Genomic DNA, 17,084 nt, shown 5'->3' on the forward strand with positions numbered 1-17,084 from the left:
ATTTTTTAAAGATTTTATTTATTCATTTTACAGGACAGAGATCACAAGTAGGCAGAGAGGCAGGCAGAGAGAGAGAGGAGGAAGCAGGCTCCCTGCTGAGCAGAGAGCCTCCATGGGGCTCAATCCCGGACCCTAGGACCATGACCCGAGCTGAAGGCAGCGGCTTTAACCCACTGAGGCCACCCAGGCGCCCCAAAGATAGAGTTTTAAAAGTACTTAAAAATAGAATAATTCAGTAGGAAAAAAAGAAATCTTTACTAAAGATTCACATTTAGAATACATTCCAGTATCTAGTGACAATATGAGAAGTTTAGGGGAGCCACTTAATTGTTGAGCCAGAGAGAACTGGGCTATAATCTTAAATGCCACTTCTAACTCCTAATAACTATTGCCCATTCTTCCAATTCCCTATAATAACAACTCCTCTTTGTAATATCTAACAAAAAGACAAAAAAAAAAAAACCCATTATGACTCAGTTTCACAAGTAATTCAATTTCCTAATCTGAATTAATTTTAATAGCATTCCTAAAGTCTAAGTCACCATAAAAATGATGTTCTCTGTTTATCTGAAGATTTTTAAGTAACCATTATTTAACAAATATTTCTGAGAGAAATATGTTGAAGTATTATATGTAGTAATTAGACTTAATTCATTTGAATCTATTTATTTTAGTTTTAAATGCCAAATATGTACTATTGCATATAAAAGTTGATTTTAAAAGATTTGTGTTTGTATGTTTATTTGACTCAAGTATTTCATGTCTAGAATATAGAAACATCTAATTTAATAACTTCAAAATATGTTAAAATAGATGAAAGTACTAGCATGCAGTATAGTTTTGCCCTTTAAAGCCAAATTTACTTGCATTTCAAGGTGTATGTATTAAACATGTTTATATTTCTCTTTGTTTTTCTTTTTAAAAATGTTTGTAGCATTTGAAATGCCATGGTAAGTCAGAAAGACATGATTATATTTATGCAAAATATAATAAAACTAGTTAACATATTTTTCTTCTATTTGTCAGGATTATAGCTTGCTTACAGTAAGAAATGTTCAGCTTAGGAAAATTAAAATGATAATGTTCATAATATTTCTTAAAAAATATATCTGTGGAAATCATAGTATTCTAAAGAAATTTCTACCTTATTCTTTCCCAGCTTCCCCCCAAAGAAATGTATTTTTATATATATCTTTATTATAATTTATTGATAATGGCATACAAGTGGGAATGAAAATTGACAGCTATGTTTCCAGTGTTTAGCATCAACATGGGTGCTAGCTCTTACATTAATATTGTTTTACTATCACAGAGAAAAAATATTATATGTCTCAACATTATATTAAATATTGGCCAAACTATACTGTAGTAAAAGCCCATACATTGAAATCAAATTGAGTTCAAAATCTGGAAGCTTTGTTATATAGCTATATAAAAATAACATTATTAATTTAAGATTATTGAACAATTGCAATACTTTACACACTGAACTGCATTCATTTCAAGAATCATGGCATTAATGCAATAATTCTATGAAATATTTATAAAGAATAATTCCAATATTAAAGTTAGTAAATACCAGAGAAAGTTAATGTTAGGAAAACATTGCTTTAACTATTTGTACCTCATCTTTTTTTCATCCAAGAATTGAAAGGAAAGAAATTATAATAATATTAGTGTAGGTCTTGATATCTATTAAATAAATGATGGTTACAATGCATTAAAACAATTTAAACATTTGCTGATAAGTAAACTATATCAAGAAGTCTTAAGTTAAACATGGAATATTGCAAATGACACTGCTAGAGTTACATCAGAAATAGTGGATTAGAAGCTCCAAGCCTTCACACACCACTGAGCATTTAAAAACAAACAAAGACAGAGAATAAAAAACAAAATCAAATAAACAGAAGATACTGAACTAAAGACTGGCTAAAATAGTTTTAAAGAGTTCTGAAAACAAAGGTCTATAGCAAACACACGAAAACTCTCAAAAAAAAGCCACATTCAAAATAGTAGGAAATTTCATGTGGTTATTACTAACTTGTCCCACCTTCCCAGTATGGTGGGACATCATTCTAGATGAGGCACCAGCTTAGTTCCCAATACCCTGTTCTGAATGGGAAAAGCCAGCAAAGACATTATTTGTAATATTCTTATCTGTCTGGGGACTGCTGGAAGGAGGGGGCTCTCTTCATCTAACTTAAAGTTCAGGCAAAGAGGTTTGGGGAAGAGGTGTAACATTATGTCAGACGGAGGGAAGCAGTGGGTTCTCCTTGAGACCCCTCCAAAGAGACAAATACCCACAGAATGAGATAAGAGAATATCTGTAGAGACATACAATAGATATCTAGGAGCTGAGGAGAAGCTGTAAGGACACTGGGAAATAAGACATTCAATTGCAGCTATGCATATGGAGAATCAAACACACACACACACACCACACACACACACACACACACTACACACGAGGCATGCTCATAAAGACTTGAAAAGACCTTAAGCTTACATTTTAGCTGATCCCAAGGATCATAGTATACTTAAATAATAAGTAGAGGCTTTTCTCAACACAAAGCCAGTTTGCAGCTGGTACAGGTTGCTTTTGTTCAAGTGCCTTTATCTTTTCTTTCTTCTTTTTTCTTTTCTTTTCTTTTAGTTTTTCTCTTCTTTTTCTTTCTCTCCTTTTCTTTTCTTTCATCCTTTCTTTTCTTTTCTTTTACTTTTCTCTTTCCTTTCCTTTCCTTTCCTGTTTCCTTTTTTTCTTTCTTTTCTATTAATTCTACTTTTTTTGTCCTTTCTGTATCAACTTTTGCATAAATTATAAAATAAAGTTGTGAATTTGGAGAGAAAAGAAAGGCTTTGGGGATTTAGAATTGATTGAATCTGTAAATCAATTTCTGAAATTTGTGGCAATGTTAACAATATCAAACATTTCAAATTTGAGATTTCACTAAATTATTACTCTTCAATTTCCTTCTATAATATTTTACGATTTTCAATGTGTATGTTGCATCCATTTGTTAAATGTATGACTAAGTATATTGGTTCTTGAGCTGCTATAATAAATTACTATAAACTCATTGTCTTTAGTAAGAGAATTTTGTATTTCATAGCTTGGTGGCCAGAAGTCTAAAATCAAAATGTCTACCAGCCCTGCACTCTCTCTGGTGGCTCTAGGGAAGATTCTATGCCTTCCCTCTTCCAGTTTCTGTTGGCTGTCAGCATTCTTTGGCTTATGGCAGCATCTCTCCAATCTGCTTTCATTTTCACATTGTGGGTTCTTCTGTTTTTTTTTTTTTTTTTTTTTTTTTTTAAAGACGTTTATTCCATTTATCAGTATATTTAGGTCATTTGGGTAATCCAGGATAATCTCACTTTGAGATCCTTAATTCACTTACAACTACAAACACCCTTTTTACAAAAATGTAACGTTCACAGGTTTTCAGGATTTGAATAAGGGCATGTATTGGGGGGGGCCCTACAATTTAACTCATTACACTAAGTATTTTATTTGTTTTTGGATAATACTGTTTATCTTTTATTTTATCAAAATATCTGACAGTTTTATATAAAATGCAATAAATAAGATTGATTTCTGTCTATTGGCCCTTTATCATAATTCTTTGATAAATTCACTAATTAGTTCTACTTAAAAAAAAATAAGTAATCTCTACTGAGATTGAGTTGCATGATCTACATACTGAGCCTACCAAGAGCCCCAAATTAGTTCTACATTTTATGTATACCGAGATCCTTCAGGATAATGTATGTAAACATTATGCCAGTTGTGAATAAAGACAATTTTACTTCTCACTTTTGAAACTTTATACATTTTTTCCTTATTATACCAATTACATACTCCAGTAAGATTTTGAATAGAAGTGGTAACGGTTAACATACTTTTTGTTTCCAATTATTATGGGAAAGTGTTCAATACTTCACTATTAGATATGTTAGTTTTAGTTTCTGTAGATGCCCTTTATTATGTTGAAAAATCTCCATTCTGAGAAAAGTTATCAAAACAAGATACCAATTAGTAACTCTACATAATGAAATTTTTTTTAAATGCTTCTGAGTGTTTGGTTCCCTTGCATGTTTATGGTAGATATGCAAATATATACAATTTTGTGTAAAATTGCTTGACAACATAATTTCATATGCTTTTACCTAGTAATTTCAATAGAGAAAAATGATGTAGAGAAAATATTTCTATGGAATGATTACAAGGAAAATTAAAATATTTTAAGAATAGGTAAGAGATGAAATAATGAATGCAGCAGATAATGAACACCATTTTGAGATTTCTGAAAGAAAGATAGTAATGTAGTTTCAGTGTTTCAAACTACTCATTAAGATTTCATGAGCTTGCCAATATCTTGAATACTCTGCCTCCTCAATTTTTATACCTGGTGAAATTCTACCTTCAATTCAAATGTCAGCTTCCAAGTAAAAGTGAGTAATTTCATTTTGAATGTGGGCTGCAAACATTTTGTTCTACACTGTAGTTTTGTTAGAGTTAGTTCTAGCAGTATAGAAGTCTGTGGCACAAAGTGGCTAAGGAGATGCTTTGTGTAGCTTACCTGCCTGAATTAAAATCTTAGCCCCACAGTGATGAAAATGTTGTGTGATCTTAGCCAAGTTTTTGAAACTCTCTGGACTTTATTTTCTAGTTTGCAAAATTAAATTTTAAAAAAATGTAGTAACATCATGGCGAGCATAAGCGTTTAACTGCTTAATGGTTATGAACCCTTTGACCAAGATCACTCCGTGTTTTCACTATTATTGTTCATTTGTATCTGCCCCCCCAATATTAGACTGTGAAACCTTTGAGGGCAATAATTGTCTTTTAATTTTTCAGAAGTTTAGAATAATATTTCAAAATTTAGACAGGCCAGTTACCTATTTTTCATGGGGGATAATGCTCCAAATTAAAATATATTTAGGAACTAAATATTCTTAATACATTCAATATGTTTAATTAATTTTTTATAAGTTAAAGCCATTGTCAGTGATGGCTTTAGAAATGTCTCTAGAGAGTCAGTCACTTTAAAAATAAATGATTATCTATGAATGATCATATGGACTTAATTCAAATTTGGAGAATAATTTGGAACTATTAAGAGTTATTACATAATAAGTTTTGACTTGACATGAACATAAGTCCAGAAAAAAAAAAAAAAAAGAAAGTCTTTCAATTTTACAAAGCCTTACATGTATGCCTAACATATCCAAATATTCCTATTGCTTACATAATTTATAGGTATCTTTAGTGAATCCACTGTCTCACTCAGAGATCTGTAACTTTATTCCATAAGCCACTTGTGAAAGTGATTTAATGCTTCAGCAGGTTTTGAATGTTTTAAATCATTCTCCAAATTTGGCAAGACCTACTTGTCCATAGCTGTAGATTAATTCCTCTGTGCAAAGTGCATTGTTCATATGGGGCCATAATGTGCACACAAATATTCAACTTAATTAGAACTCTTAGAATCTTTGAAATTAGAGACACCAGGAAAGCATTAATTAGAGTCAAATAAGGTTAGAATATCTGGTGTCAGCTCAAACTCTTTCTGGTATTGCCACCACATATATTGTACTGTTAACCTGCAACTGTGGAGACCACCATCACAATTAGGGTGATTGGGAAGATTTATACTGACCCCTACCCCACACACTCAGAAACTTTAATTTGATTGTTCTGGAGAAGAGCCCATGCCTGAGCAGTGAGTGGTTCTAATGTGCACTCCAGGTTGACCCTGTTGATGTAGATGAGCTATCCTCCAAATTCAGACTCCAAACCCAATGCCTACCTTCCTCAAAAATTTTATGGTAGGCAGAATTGGTAAAAATCTCCACCAAGGGTATCCCACTCTGATTCCTAGAAACTGAGAATGTGATGACATATCAGTTTGGTGATTATGTTACATCATATGGCATGTGTGACTTTAAGAAAAGCAGAATACCTGGTAGACTTGATCTAATCACATGAGCTCTTAAAAGCTGAGCTAATCACATGAGCTTTTAAAAGCTTAAAAGCTGGTAACAGAAGGAAAAGCAGAGGTTCGAAGAACAAGAATGATTTAATGTGCTGTTGTTGGCTTTGAAGATGGAAGAAGCACTATGCAAAGGAACTCTGGCTGATAGCCCTTAGAAACTGAGAGTACCCCTTGACTGAGAACTAGTGAAAAAACGGGCCCTCAGTTCTACAACTCTGGCAATTGGATTCTACCAAACACTTGAATGAGTTTGGAAGCAAATTCTTCTCCAGGTAGGAACCTAGCCTGCATCAGACCCTGAATTTGGTTTTATGAGATCCAAAGCTTAGAACAATCAAGCTCGCTTGGATTTCTGAGCTACAGAAATGTAGGTTAATACATGGGTGTTGTGCTGTTTTAAGTCACTAGATTAGTACTAATTTGTTATTGAACAATTAAAAATAAAATATAGACCTCGTAAAATACTTTAAAACAGATCTGTAGGTCACTTATTCCAGTTTTCATAAATGAGTGTTAAAAAATTAAGTTCGGGGGGTTACATCTCTTCAACTATCCTCTATCTCAATAATGACCTCTGTTCAGCCATTACCTCTCAAATACTTCTATATTCCTCTTTCCCTGAGTTCATCACCCTCTCATGAAGGAACTCCTATTCCTTCTTTCATAAATGAAAACGGTTTCTTCCTTAGAGACACCATTCATTTCTTTCTCCACCCTCCAAGTGTGGCTTTCCACTATTGCTTCTAGCTCAATTAATTACCACTTTCTAGAAAAACGAATCAACAAACAGCACCATAACAATAAAACATAAAGCTTTGTGACCCTTGCCATTGTTTAGACACTCTCTCCCCACCAATCTTTCCCTCATTCCTAATAATTAACATCTGGTAAATTCTCAAAAACTATCTCTTTTCCACAAAAGACATTGGCCAGTTCTTTGAATGGCTTCTAACATTATACAATAACTTTTCTTCTGATTTTTTTTTCACTGTTTTTTTTTAAAGATTTATTTATTTACTTATTTATTTGACAGATAGATCACAAGTAGGCAGAGAGGGAAGCGGGGTGGGGAAAGCAAGCTCCCCACTGAACAGAGAGCCCGATGTGGGGCTCGATTCCGGGACCCTGGGATCATGACCTGAGCTAAAGGCAGAGGCTTAACCCCCTGAGCCACCCAGGTGCTCCTTCCCACTGTTTCTTAATGTCCTGATTTGTGGACAGTTTTCTTTTTTCCCCCCTAATAGCTCTTCAGCAACAGAAATTTTGATTCTCCTGCTGCCATACTAATCTCTAAAGTTGTCAACTCAAACATGTGTCTCTTTTGGAAAAAAAAAATTTTTTGACTTCTTTAATCAAAAGGAAAATCGTAAATAATTTTCCTTTTTATTAGGACACACAGTTCATGGATTGTTCTTCTGTCAATCCTTTCTTCACATCTTATCCAAGAAAAAGTTTATAGGACATTCATCCATTAGCAATCTAAATTGCCTTCCCTTGCATAGCAAAAACACTAACTGTGGAAAAATCTATGTTTGCTTCTGTGCTTTGTTATATATATAGAGTTAGAAATAAAGGATATTTTTCAAACATGATAAATGCGAAGTCAATATCTTAAACCAGTGAAACAGTTTGATGCTTTATTTCTATAGTGAATACTACTAAAATTTTGTGTTCAAACTTAATGCCTTAATTTGCCAAAATAATGACTTATAAGTTTTTGCATTATTTATAAATACCTAAACTTATTCCACTAGGTCCTCTCCATGAAGGCTTAAAATAAGAATGCCTTCTACCAATTTCCATATGTCTACAATTTATTATCTGGTACAATACACCAAATACTTCAGGTGATTGTTTTAAACTCTACAGTAGACTACAGTTCTTATTGTGACCACAAAAATTTAAAATTCAGCAGTTTCATTCATACATTCAGTACCTCCATTTCCCCCCAGAAGAGGATCTCCGATACTAAAAATACCAAAAAATATTGAGCACACATTGTCCTCCTTTTCCCTAACCTGTCTTCTTCCCATTATAGATGAATTTATTCTTTCATTAACTTCCCTGACACCCCCAATCTGATTTCAACCTGATTTATAGTCTTATTAAGGTTACCAGTGAACAGTACTTTTATGACTTTGCACTTGGAATTTCATAAGAGTTCTTCATTTGTTTGTGTTTTTTTGACTTTTTAGGAATATTTGAAGCAAAATTTTTGCTTCTATTGGATTTCCTTACAAAGTTTGCTTAATTTTCCTCCTAACTATGGTCAAACTCTGTCTTCTTTGCTATCACAACTTCATTTATTCAGGCATTAATGTTTGAGTTCTTTGAGATTTTTACCTTGAACTTTCTTCATCTCAATGTACACAATTTATCCTGGGTAGGTTCATTTATTTGGGTAAACATCCGTATCAAAATGACTCTCATTTTTTAAAAATATTTTTATTTACTTATTTGACAGAGAGACACAGTGAGAGAGGGAACAGAAGCAGGCAAGTGGGAAAAGGAGAAGCAGGCTATCCACCAAGCAGGGAGCCCAAGGGATTGTGGCACTCAATCCCAAGACCCTGGGAGCATTACATGAGCCAAAGGCAGACGCTTAATGACTGAGCCACCCAGGTGCCCCGACTCTCATTTTATGTCTCTAGCTCTGGTATCTTCTCTGAACCCTGAACACTGATCAACCTCAAGCTTAATATTGGGAAACTAAATTTAACCTTTCTTACTCCTTTAACCTAATTCATAATTTAGGTTACCGATTTTCCTCCTAATAACCTCTTATATTTAACCACCTCTTCAATTCTACATATTTTCTGCACTAATTTTGTTTTCCATCATTTTCCTTCCACCTGAGTGTTTTCCCCTGGTTTAACAAAATATTTCTTTATCTAGAAATTAAGTTTGGCCTTATGCCAGTTTGTTGTTGATTCCTTTTAAAAATACATTTTTTTCTCTTTGGAGATACATTGTTTTTCATATAGTGACCATTTTATTTTGAGATTTTTGAAATCTTAGGTTAATTTTTTGTAGAGATTAGAATTAAAGTTATTTAAGTTTTAAATTAATGTTATTAAAACAACTCTAGAAATATTCTTTAAGCATTTAAATTCAGCTTGTAAATTAGATTACAAATCTAATGAAGAAAACTACATTTGACTTTTTCAAAGTAATTGAATAAGTCAAAATAATTAAATCAACTTACCTCAAGTTAAGCAGATTATATTCCTTTAGATAATAATTCTTAATTGACAACTTAAACTTCTTCATAATTCAAACTTTAAAATTTAATATTTGAATTTTCTTTCAAACAGTTCAATTTGTATGACATGCTAGTAAAATCTTGTAGGTATTAAACATCTCTTAAGCTTACTACATCAAATTTATAAATACATTGAATTAAAGTTTAAATAGTCTAATACTATTTATAGACTAATCAAATAAATTATCTTATACTTTAAGTTCAAATTTTTAAAAAAATACAGAATTGCACATTTGACATTAAAATATGAAAACCAAAAGGTCTGCCTGGGTGGCTTAGTTGGTTAAGCATCCAACTCTTCAGTTTGGCTCAGGTCATGATCTCAGGGTTATGAGATGAAGCTCCCCGTGAGGGTTCTGTGCTCAGCATGGAGTCTGCTTGAGATTCTTTCTCTCTCTGTCTTCCTCTGTCCCTCCCCCTGCTCATGTGCTTGCTATAAATAAATGAATAATATCTTAAAAACAATATGAAGCTTAATGCATCAGATTCTTTATATTTATAAGTTATTATTATGTTGTATAACAAATTTAAACAGATTCCTCCTGAATACAAAATTACTAACACTATGGGAATATTTTATTTTTTTAATCCTATTTACTAATAAGGTTTTCTGGGATTAAAAGTATGTAAGTAAAGGGCTTGATCATTTCAAGGGAGCTGAGGGTGTCACTGTAAACAAAGGAGGGCTTGTTAATCAGCTAACTAGCCAGATAGTGTGATGCACTTATTGGGCTTCAAAATATGTATTTCACAGTTATTCTACCATTTTCTATGTAAGCAGGGTACTTTAAGCATATATTTTCAAAAAGGATTGATTTCAAAACTACTGAGTTCAGTTTGGGTCATTACCTATTCTGACTGATTTATCTAAAATTTCATTCTGAAATGATAAATGCCTTTGCTTAACTCTTAATTACCAGTTTAATTGTTTTTAAAAATGTTTAATGAAAATATTCTTAAAAATCATTTGTGCTTCACCCAAGTCAATAATACTCTATTCTTTTATCTAACCCCCATTACCACTTACTCAAGTTGTGTATGTTGTTATTCTTGTTGTTTTTAATCATTTTAAAACAAAACACTTCATATTTGATTGGATTATTATTTCTCCCTTTTGGCCAACCAGGACTCCACCCTTAAAGATATTTAAATTATATATAAATGTTTTCTGAATTTTCTTATCATTCTGGTCCTGGAATTAAAACAGCAAAGTCGTGATAATGATGTACCACTCCAACCCAGTAAATCTCCTGTTCTTGTCACCATGTTCTCTTAAATCCTCAACCCTGTTTTGACTTTTTTTTTTAATTTGGATTATAGTTTGCCCAATTCTTTGTGGTGAGATAAGGTTTGAAGTTCAGGGAAGTGGTGGTGGTTCAAACATTAGCAAAAGCTGTTTCTATGCTTCCGCTGTGGTAAGGAAAAGAAAACAAAAAACTAACCCTAAGCTGATTCATGACAAGTTTTCAGCCAGTAGCAACTTTTTTCCAGCCTCTTCTTCTCCTTTCTGAGTATTGGGAATATCTCAGGCTACAGCATAGAATCCCTCCAGGCAGGCACTGATAAGATTTGTACCAGTATATATTAGAAGTTTATATAAATGGAATTAAAAATGTGTACTCTTAATAGTATAAATATTTAAGGTTAACACCATGCAAGTATTTTTATAGTGTTGGAAGGTTTTAGTTTATTAGTAATGGGAACATGTTTAAAATTTTTTTTTCTTTCTTTAAGGACACAGGCAATATGTAGTAAATTATTAAAATAAATTATTCCTTTTTTATTACCCAAAAAAAGTGCACTCTTTTGTCTAGTCTCTTTCACTAACAAAATTGTTTGAAATTCTCCTCATTGCAGCTCATTACTTTAAAAAAAAATCATGAATACTAATACATTCTACAGGTTTACAACATTTGTTTATTCATTTACTTGATGAAAGACTTCTGATATTTCCCCCCAGATTTTATAAATAAAGATGCTATAGACATTCATATTCAAGTTTTTGCCTGAATACATGCCTTCATTTCCATTGGATAATGCCTAGGAGTGGACCGTCTGGATCATATAATAGGTAAGAGTATAATTTTAAGACAATACCAAACAAATTTTCAAAGTGATTGCACTACTTTGCATTCCTACCACTGTGTATAAGAATTTAAATTCCTCCACATGGTATCTACCAATAGATCAGTCTTCTTAAATGTTACCAATTTCAATAGATCTTTTGTAGTGTCACATCATGAATTAATTTTCCATTTCCTTAATGACTAGTGCTGTTGAGATCTTCATGCATTTATTTGTCATCTTCTGTATTAAAATGGCTGGTCAGATCTTTTGGCTATATTTTTTATTGAATTAATCATTTGCTTATTAATTTTGGAGTATACTTTATATATCCTGAATAGAAGTCCTTTAGATATGTACTTTACAAATATTTTCTCCCAATGTGTGGTTTATCTTTATATAGTCTTAACAGTAAATTTTATTTAAAAAAGTTTTTTGTAATTTTATTTTATTTTATTTTTATTGTTCCAAGATTCATTGTTTATGCACCACACCCAGTGCTACATGCAATATGTGCCCTCCTTAGTACCTACCACCAGCCTCACCCAACCACTCACCCCCCCCAAAAAACCCTCAGTTGTTTCTCAGAGTCCACAGTCTTTCATGGTTTGTTTCCCCCTTCAATTCCCCCCAACTCACTTTTCCTCTCCATTTCCCAGTGTCCTCCATGTTATTCCTTATGCTCCACACTCTCTCTGCTTGACTATATTATGCCTCCATCAGAAGGAATGATACCCAACTTTTGTATCAACATGGAAGGGACTGGAGGAGATTATGCTGAATGAAATAAGTGAAACAGTAACTTTTAAGTAGCAGAAGTTTTTAATCTGATGAGATCCAATTTAATATTTGTTGTTTTTTTAAATAAATAATGCTTTTGGTGTCATAGCCTAAAAAAAAAAAAAATCTGTGTCAACCAGGGTTATAAAAATGTTCTCCTAAAATGGTTCAAAGAAGTTCCCTAGAAATTATATAGTTTTAGTTTAATATTTAGGTCTATGATAGTTTGAGTTAATTCTTGTACATGTTGTGAAGGATGGATCCAAGTTTACCTTTTTTGTATATGGATATCCAAATGTTCCAGCATGATTGGAAGACATTTCCCCTCTGATTTGCCTTTATGCCTTTCACAGACATCAATTTTCCATATGTATGGGACTATTTCAGGACACTCAGTTCTGTTTCATTGTTCTATTTGCTTACCTTATGCCACTCTATTGACTATTGTGGCACTAAAATAAATCTTGCAATCAGGTAGTAAAATCAGATTTGTTCTATTTCAGAGTTGTTTCAGTTATTCTAGGTTATTTGAATTTTTAATGGATTTTGGAATAACTGCCAATTTTTTTAAAAAAAGGACTGTTTAGATATTAAATAGTACTACATTGGATGATTCATGAACATGTATTTCTGTTTAGGTCTTCTTTGACTTCTCTTAGGAATGTTTTATAGTTTACGGTATAGTGGTTTCACATCTTTTGTAATTTTTTAAAAATTTCCTATTTTTAATGTGCCTATAAGTAGTTGTTTGTTTTTGTTTTTTTGTTTTGTTTTGTTTTTTTCTTAGTTTCAGGTGTAGAATTTAGTGATTCACCATTTACATACAACACCCAGTGATCATCATAACAAGTGCCTTCCTTAATACCCATCACTCATTTAGCACATCCCCTCCCCCACTTCCCCTCTACTAGCAACCATCAGTTTGTTCTTTGTAGTTAAGAGTTTGTTTCATGGTTTGCCTCTCCCCCACCATGTTCATCTGTTTTGTTTCCTAAATTCCATGTATGAGTGATATCATATAGTATTTGTCTTTCCCTACTTACTTTGCTTAGCATGATATGCTCTAGCTCCATCCACATTGTTGCAAATATCAAGATTCCATTCATTTTTATGGCTGAGTAATATTCCTCTCTCTCTTTCTCTGTGTGTGTGTGGGGGGTATTTTTTTATTTCATTTTCAAATTTCTTATACTAGTATAAAAAAATACAAGTGATTTTTGCATATTGCATCCAGCAATATTGTTAAGTCTACTTATTCTTTTTTGTAGATTTCTTTCTACTTGATATTATGTCATTTGTGAATAAAAACCATTTTACTCCTTTTCAATCTGGACACATTTTTTCCTTTTTTCTTTTTTCAATGCCCTGACTAGAGCTTCTAGTGCAATGGTAAACAGGATTAAAAAGACTTAATATGCTGGGTCATGGTCCTAATTTGAGAGAGAAAGCAATCAGTTTTTCATGATTTAATAGAATAGCTATTATAAAGGTTAAGAAACTTCCTTCTAAGTTTGCTGCGAGGTTTTATGAGGACTAGAATTTGAATTCTGATTGTGTGTGTTTGTGTGTGTGTGTGTGTGTGTGTGTGTGTGTGTGTTGAGATGACAATGTGATGCAATTTAAAATTTTTAACATGGAGTTATGGATGAATTCTGCCCCCTAAATATTTCATATGTGGGGGTCCTAACCCTAGTTTCTTAGAATGTGACTATGCTTGTAGATGGGGCCTTTAGAGAGGTGATTAAGTTAAAATGAGGCCATTAGAGTGGGCCCTCATTCAATCTGATTGATATCCTTATAAGGCAAAGATAATGGAACAGAGAAAAAACAAGAATACCTGTGCAGAAAGGAAAGACCATTTGAGGACACAGTGTCAAGTGGTCATCCGAAAGCCAAACAGGAAGGTCTCAAAGTGACAAGTGGCCATTCAAAAGCCAAACAGGAAGGTCTCAAAGGAAACCAAACATGCTGACACTTTTATCTTAGATCTCCAATCTCCAGAGCTGTGAGAAAATAAATTTCTGTATTTAGACCTCCATGTCTTGAGTCTTTATATGGTGGTCTTAGCAAACTAATATAAATAATGAATTACTATGAGTGATTTTTTAATACTTTATTTTTTTTTTAACAGCCATGTTAAGTTTACAATTAAATCAAGAGGGAAGTACAGCTATTTCCCAAACATCCTTGTCACAGGTATAACCTACCCTGTAATCAGCATCAATGGTACTTAAAACAAACGAACCAACCAACCAACAAACAAAAACCCAAACTCCATGGTTTACCTTAGGATTTATTCTCGGTGTTAAAAAGTCTATGGGTTTGGACAGGTGTATGACATACATTTATTATTATAAAATCACACAGAGTAGTTTCATTGCCCTACAAAGACTCTATACTCTGCCTATTCATCTTTCTTAGTACTCCAACTCATGGCAAACAGATATTTTTACTGTCTCCATAGCTTTACCTTTTCCAGAATGTCATATAGTTGGCATTATACAGAATACAGCTTTTCAGGTTGGCTTCTTTCACGTATAATATGCATTTAAGTTTATTCTATGTCTTTTTAAGACTTGATGTGTTTTTGTTTTGGTTTTGTTTTTTGTTGTTGTTGTTGTTGTTGTTTTGTTTTGTTTTTGTGCTAAATCATGTTCTATTGTCCAGATATGCTACAGTTTATTTATCCATTCACCTACAGAAGGACATCTTGGTTGTTTCCTAGTTTGGGAAATCATAAATAAAGCTATTACAAACATCCATGTGGAGGTTTTTGTGTGGACATAGGTTTTCAACACCTTTGGGTAAGTGTCAAGGAGTATGATTGCTGAATTTTATGAAAAGAGTATGTATAGTTTTTTTAAGAAACTGCCAGTCCTCCAAAGTGGCTGTACCATTTCATATTCCCACCAGTACTGAATGAGCATTCTTATTGCACCACATCCTTGTCAGCAATTGTTTTTGTCAGTGTTCTGGTGTTGACCATTTTAACAGGCATGTCGTAGCAGAGCTTCCTTTAGTTTGCATTTTCCTAATGAGATGTGATATGGAGCATTTTTCATAAGCAAATTTCCCATCTCTACATCTTTTTCAGTGCGTTAGGGCCTTTAGCCCCCCCCCCTTTTTTTAAAGATTTATTTATTTGAAATAGAGCGTGATAGAGAGAGAAAATGAGGGGGAGTAGCAGACAGAGGGAGAAGCAAGCTCTCCACTGGGAGCTCAATGCAGGGCTCAATCCTAAGACCCCAAGCTCATGACCTGAGCTGAAGGCAAACACTTAATTGACTCAGTCACTCCGGTACACCATTTAGCTCATTTTTTAATGGAATTTTTTTTCATTTTTTAAAATAATATTTATTTATTTGTCAGAGAGAGCACAAGTAGGGGGAGCAGCAGGCACAACAGTAAGCAGGCTCCTTGTTGAGCAAGGAGCCTGATGTGGAACTCAATCCCAGGACCCTGGGATCATGACCCAAGCTGAAGGCAGTTGTTTAACTGATTGAGCCACCCAAGTGTCCCTTTAATGTTTTTTTTTTTCTTTTTTTTAATCTATGTGATGGACTAATTAATTTTTGAATGATGTATTATCCTTCGATAACTGAAGTAAATCCCACTTAATTGTGGTATAAAAATCCTTTATACTTTCATGGATTTTATTTGCTAATATTTTGTTGAGGACTTTTATATTATGTACATGAGAGATATTGTTTTGCAAGTTTCTTATAATGTCTTTTTCTGATTTTGGTATTAGTGTTATTCTGCTCTCATTAAACAACTTAGAAAATAATGCTTCTGCTTCTGTCCTCTTGTAGAAATTGTAGAGAACTGGTATAGTATCTTCCTTAAATGTTTGGTAGAATTAAGAAATGAACATAGTATTGTATTTGGGTCTGATGCTTTCTCTTTTGGAAGGTAATTAATTATGGGCTCAATTTCTTAAATAGATCAAGTCTTATTCAGACATATTTCTTTGAGTTTTGGCAGATGGTGTCTTTCAAAGAATTGGTGCTTTTCATCCAGGTTATCATAGTTGAGGGCATAGTTATTCATAATATTTCTTTATTAGTCTTTTAATGTCCATGGGATCTGTAGTGCTGTTCCTCTTCATTTGATAGTTTTTATCCTGTTTCCCCCCTTAACCTGGCTAGATTTTTATCAATATTTTTGGTCTCTTTAAAGAACCAGTTTTTGGTTTTATCGATTTTCTGTATTGCTTTCCTTTTTTTCCAGTTTCATTGATTTCTCCTTTAGTTTTTGTTTTGTTTTGTTTTTGTTTTAACCCTCTTTAGCTTTTTTTTTTTTGAATTGAATATGTTCTATTTTTTCTGGTTTTCTAAGGTGGAAATTTAAGTTAATGATACTAGACCTTTCCAATATGCATTCAATGCTATAAATTTTCCTCAAATTTGCATGTCCCAGAAATTATAAGTTCTGCTTTCAGGTAGTTCAAAATATTATTAAATTTTAATTATTTTTAATTTTTCATGAGATTTTTCTCTTTGATCCATGTGTTACTTAGAAGCATGTTGTTTAATCTCATGTATTTTGAGATTTTCCAGTTAATTCCATTATATTAATGTAATCACAGTGATAGAAAAATGGGCATTGAATGATTTCTGTTCTGAAATTTACTAAGGTGTGTTTTACTGCCTAGAATATGGTCTGACTTGGTGACTGTGCCATGTGAGATTGAGAAAATATGTGTGTTCTGCAGTTGTTGCATGAAGCACTCTATAAATATCAGTTTTATGCAGTTGATTGATATTGTTAACTTCAACTAGGTCTTTACTGATTTTTCTGCCTGCTGGATCTGTCCATTTCTGAGAGAAGGGTGTTGAAGTTTCCAACTATGATAGTGGATTCATGTGTTTTTAGAGAGTTTTATCATATTTTTCTCATCTAGCTTAATGCTCTGTTGTCAGTTGTAAACACATTGGGGATGCTTATGTCTTCTTAGAGAATTCTTGTTTTTTTTTAATGTA

This window comes from Lutra lutra, chromosome 1 (assembly GCF_902655055.1).
Source record: "Lutra lutra chromosome 1, mLutLut1.2, whole genome shotgun sequence".
Taxonomy (NCBI): domain Eukaryota; kingdom Metazoa; phylum Chordata; class Mammalia; order Carnivora; family Mustelidae; genus Lutra; species Lutra lutra.